The 6000-nt window shown below is 38.0% G+C and overlaps 1 pseudogene; it reads right to left on the bottom strand.

Annotated features, from left to right (window-relative positions):
• Positions 1-762: 762 nt before the first annotated feature.
• LOC18021945 lies at positions 763-2178 on the bottom strand (annotated as a pseudogene).
• Positions 2179-6000: the final 3822 nt, after the last annotated feature.

The raw sequence follows: 6000 nt of genomic DNA, 5'->3' as shown, positions 1-6000 counted from the left end.
AAGGCGGTGAGAGACGACGAGGAAGCCCTAATTCTTCTCCTCGTTAATGTACTATAAATAGAGGATTTGTCACTGTAGAAGGGGATCTTTTCGGACCCGGAGACATTGAGACCTCAATATTATTGTATCCAGTTCGTCGAGAGACCTCCGAACTGAACTTAATTAAATAAAATCAATCTTCCGAATTCAAATTACCGAACCGACCCTAAATAGTTGAGAACCACAATCAATAGTATCCATATCACGAAGCCTTACGTAGGGTTAATAAAGCATGAATCGACCAAAAAAATTTGAAACTTTGAACTTTTTTTTTTTTGTTGGGAAAAAGTTACATTACAATATACCGAATTTGAACCTGAACAGTGAATAACAATAAAACGACCATATTAGCACAAACCAGTAGATTGTATGTTCTTTCTTAGACTGCAAAGATGTAGTGTGTCACTGTATCATAGCACCGGATAATTCATACACATATTCACTGACGCTTTTTTAATATTGTGTGTTATAAATTTTATTTGTTGTTAAGCTTAATTCATAGTATATCGTAGAGACAGATTGTATTCTACAATTAAAGAGAAAACTCACAATAAATATTCATTTTTCTTTGAGTAACACGGGTTTCTAAATGTTTCAAATGAGGTAACAGAAAGTAAGTAAAAAACTGAATTGAGATTACAATTAAAAAAAAGTAAACGAAGTATTCTTATTATTATTATTTTTTTGCCCTTTTCTTTTAATTTATAACATTACTCTAACTACTTAACAAGCAGAGCCAGCTTCCACCAGCTTGTTTAGTTTCTTGTTTCTCAATCTTTCTTCATAAACTTCACTTCCTTGCATCTCTTTCTCATACCTAAATCATATAAGTATTATTTTTGACGCTAACTGCTAAGAAGAAATTATACACTTATCTTTATTTCTAACTCTATATAGTTATATTATATCTTAAATATAAAATTAAAACGAAAATGGTATTAATAGTATTTAATTACCTTGGTGGCATAGGTATCAAAGGAGATAGAATTCCTACCAAAATGTCAGTAGAAAATTTTCTACGGTATTTTTCGTAAGAAATTTCTTACGATTTTCTTACCATTTAAAATTTTCAACGGTCGATTTCCTATCTTATTTTTGTAGGTATTGGGTAAAAAAGGGCTGTTTCCTACTCTTTAAAGACGATATTTGCCATAGGTTTTTGGCCTGCATTTTTGTTGTGCACAAGCTTGAGAGCTTCTTCTTCGGCATTCCCAATTTGGTTGAAACAAAAGTATCTACCACAAGCCGAAGTATCTTCGAATGCTCGAATGTGAACATCTGCTACAAACTCTACGTCTACGTACGCTAATACTCCGCTCTCATACATCTGCGCAGTTCCTGCAATTGCATTTCCTTGAATCATTAATCATATACACACATATCTTGAGTGAGTGAATGTTTTGTATATATTTTTGAGGTAAGACATTGTGGGTCTAGAATTGTATTGAGCCACTGAGAGTCCAACGATGAGTCCCGGGTTAACCGAGACCATGTTGACCATATGGTCCATGGCTAGTGCCCAAACCGCCTTCTCTGATTGTGTCTTCGCCATGGCATGCCGTATATAGCTGCATAGGCAAACACAAGTTTTTAAAATAGAAAAAGTAATTACTGTTACTTCATTGTGTATTTGTGTAGAATTGTATATCGAAATTCAGATGAGGTCTATAATTATATATGATATTCATTTCATTAAACAATGTATATAAAATAATATAAGCAGATCGACTAATTGTCTTATTAGTTGATAATCCATGGAACAAAGGTAGTTAGATAGTTAGTTAAGTACTATTTTAAACTATGTTTTAGGTTGAATTTAGAAGTTTGACCTCTTTAATATTTCTTAAGGCAGTCTTAGATTGAATTGAATCTGGACCTTATTCTAGACATCACATGACGAATGAGAATACAATTTATGAACTTTTCAAATTAACCGAACTCAAACAATAAAAAAGAGTTAAATAAAAAGACCTTCTTTTTGACACGAAAGTCTAGATCACTCCAACACTTCTCATCAACATCTTTCTGAGTTCATATGTTATCATTCCAAATCGCAGCTGTTAATGAAAAAGAGACCAAAAATTTCACGACATTGTTTTTACGACATTGTTGACCGAGGAAATAAACAAGACTTGACATGGCCGCCACATCAGCAACACTGGGAAAAAAAATTCACGACATTGTTTCGTTTGAGGCCAAAATTTTTACGATGGTGAACCCAGATCTGCTGCCCATGTTTCTCTACGGATCGATCTGGGAAATGGGCAAGAGAATATCACCTCAATCAATAGAACATTAATTTAGGATTCATTAGATGCAGAAGTTTCGTTCTCTCATTTATCCCCAGTTTGATACGAAGAAGAGGAAAAAACCGAAGAGAAGAAAATTAGATCTGCGATAAACGCTGAAGATTGATTCGATAGTGCATTGAAGGACATGGCAGTTGTGATGAAACAGTTAAACCGATCCGATGAAGGAATCGAAGCCATCAAATCCTTTTGGTATCTATGTCCTTTCGAGGCTCAAGACTCCGTTGATAACATACTAATCGAACTCTACAAAGTAATTTAAAAACAACTATTCTTTTTAAAAACAACGCAAACAGAAACTACTCCCATGTGTCTTCTTCTCCAGCTAGCATCTGTTGGGCCAAACTCTGCAGGACTATTTAGACAACCACGAGGATGCAAATTGGATCAGAGAAAAGGGAGTTACGAGGAGGACACGAGAGGTTGGGCTGGGCAGAAATTGCAGAAGAGGAAGAAGAAGAAGAGAGATTGCAGGCAGAGCTTGAAACTGCAGAGATTTAGGATCTAATCGTACTGATTATATCAAGTTTTTTGGTCCGTGAAATTGTATAGGCTTTACATTGAAATATATTCATAGACAAAACAAAAAAGCATAGGCATATGTGGAGCTTACACTACATAACAAATCTTAGTTCTTTTGGAAAGAATTAAATAACAAAAAACACAATGCACAAAAAAGAAAGAAATTCAGATCGAATTCAACTTTACTGTATTAGTCTCATTCGAACTAATTTCCTTCTCTTCGGGTTTATTTTCTCTTCTTCGTCGTCTCCAATCAAACTGGAGATACATGAGAGAACGAAACTTCCGCATCTAATTAATCTTCAATCGATTCTCTGTTGATTGAGGCAATATTCTCTTGCCCATTTCCCAGATAGATCCGTTGAGAAACATGGTGAGCAGATCTGGGTTCACCGTCATAAAAATTTTGGCCTCGGACAAAACAATGTCGTTTAGTTTGAATTGGTCTTTGTTTAGTTTCTACCTCAGTCAAATAAGTTCTAGTCTTTAGGCAGAAAGTGGAGTAGTCGTAGCAAGTTTGTTCCTGATATTTCGGTTCTTGTTGTAAGGCTATATATAGCCAATCTTTGTTTCATGAATGGATTATCCTTTTGGCTAATATCTGTTATCAAAGTAACTCCATTTTAAATTTGGTATCAGAGCCATACGAAGGAGCAATTTGGTGTGAGAAAGTGAGAAAAGAGTTGAGATGGCAAACTCAGAGAAGTTCGTACAGCCGGCAATTCCAAAGTTTGACGGGCATTACGACTATTGGTCTATGACGATGAAGAATTTTCTCCGAAGCCGAGAGATATAGAATCTGGTGGATGAAGGGATCCCTGCAGCGGCGGTGGGGATGACGCCAGCCAGTGAAGCTCAGAGGAAGCTGGTGGAAGAGGCCAAGCTTAAGGATCTAAAGGTGAAGAATTTTCTCTTTCAAGGAATTGATAGAGAAATTCTGGAGACAATCCTTGACAAGAGTATTTCAGAGGCGATTTGGGAATCGATGAAGAAGAAGTACCAGGGATCTACAAAGGTGAAAAGGGCACAACTCCAAGCACTAAGAAAGGAGTTTGAACTGCTTGCTATGAAGGAAGGAGAAAAGGTGGACGCGTTCTTGGGTAGAACGTTGGCAATTGTGAACAAGATGAAGACGAATGGTGAACTCATGGAGCAGAGCACAATTGTTGGAAAGGTGCTCAGATCATTGACTCCCAAATTCAATTACGTTGTTTGCTCGATAGAAGAGTCAAATGATTTGAGCATGCTGAGCATCGATGAGCTTCATGGGAGCTTGCTGGTTCATGACAAAGGATGCAGGGAACTCAAGAAGAAGAACAAGTTTTGAAAGTTTCTCAAGATGAGAAATATGGCAAGGAAGGGGTCGAGGTGCATATCAAGGAGGTAAAGGTAGAGGTAGAGGGCGAACTGGTGGTCAAACCAAAGCACTCATCGAATGCTACAAATGTCATAGGGGCATTTTCAATATAAGTGTCTGGAGTGGGAGTAGAAAGCCAACTACGCTGAGTTGGACGATGATGAAGAAGTGTTGTTAATGACATATGTGGAGCTCAACAAAACAAAAAAAGAAGATGTGTGGTTTCTGGATTTAGGGTGCAGCAATCACATGACAGGAGACAAAGGCTGGTTCTCTGATTTAGAAGAAGATTTCAACCACACAGTGAAGCTTGGTAACGGGACAAAAATGGCAGTAACAGCAAAAGGGAGTGTAAGAGCACAAGTTAATGGACTCACCCATGTAATATCCGATGTTTATTACATTCCTGAGCTCAAAAACAATTTGTTAAGCATCGGGCAGCTTCAAGAAAAAGGATTAGCTATTTTAATTCAGAATGGAACTTGCAGAGTTTTCCATCCTAGTAGGGGAGTGATTATGTAGACAAATATGAGTGGAAACATAATGTTTTATCTGCTTGCATCAAGAGTCTCAAAGAATTCAATGTGTCTGCAAACTGAAGAAGCACGTGATGAAGAAGTTCACCTGTGGCACTGTCGCTTCGGGCACTTGAATTATGATGGTTTGAAGATGTTGTCTCAGAAGAATATGGTGGTTGGCTTGCCTTCTTTGCAGACAACGAAGAAAGTGTGTGTTGTTTGCTTAACAGGAAAACAACACAGAGAGTCGATGCCAAAAAGAAGTTCGTGGAGAGCTTCAAAAAAACTCCAACTGGTGCACTCTGACATATGCGGTCCCATCACACCAGTCTCACACAGTGGTAAGAGGTATATCCTGAGTTTTATTGATGATTTCACTCGCAAAACATGGGTATACTTCTTACATGAAAAATCAGAAGCCTTTGCTGCCTTCAAAATGTTCAAAGCCAGTGTGGAGAAGGAGATAGGAGAATCTATAATGTGCCTAAAAACAGATCGTGGTGGTGAGTTCAACTCAGCTGAGTTTGCAGAGTTCTGTAAAAATCATGGAATCAACAGACAACTGACAGCAGCCTACACTCTCCAACAAAACGGAGTCGCAGAGAGGAAAAACAGAACCATTATGAACGCAGTTCGATCTATGCTGAGTGAACGACGGGTTCCGAAAGCATTCTGGTCTGAATCAACTCGGTGGTGTGTTCATATTCAAAACCAAAGCCCTACTACAGCAGTTGAAGAGATGACTCCAGAAGAGGCATGGAGTGGAAAGAAACCAGTACTGGAGTATTTTCGGGTCTTCGGCTGTGTTGCTCATGTCCATATACCAGATCAGAAAAGGGGAAAATTATATGATAAGAGCAAGAGATGCGTTTTTTTTTCTGGGCATTAGTGACGAGTCTAAAGCGTGGAGATTGTACGATCTAGTTTCAAAGAAAATTGTGGTGAGCAAAGACGTTATTTTTGAAGAAGGAAAAGAATGGGATTGGAGAATATCTGAAGAAGAGAAAAGAGAAGATGAATTAGAATCTGGTGATGAGGAAGATAATCGGAATGAAGAAGAGGGAGCTGTGTCAGCTGGACAAAACCAAAATTCACCGTCACGTGTAAGGCCACTCTCACCTCCGAGACCAACAAATTCATCTATTGATGAAGGAAGTTCAATCCAATTGAGGGATACTCGTGTGAGAAGGGCACCAGGTTATTTGGAGGAATACGATACAGGAGATGGTGATGAAGAAGATAACAATCTCAATGT

Source organism: Eutrema salsugineum, unplaced genomic scaffold (assembly GCF_000478725.1).
Source record: "Eutrema salsugineum unplaced genomic scaffold, Eutsalg1_0 scaffold_15, whole genome shotgun sequence".
Lineage (NCBI taxonomy): Eukaryota > Viridiplantae > Streptophyta > Magnoliopsida > Brassicales > Brassicaceae > Eutrema > Eutrema salsugineum.
This window is presented reverse-complemented; position numbering and strand designations above follow the sequence as displayed.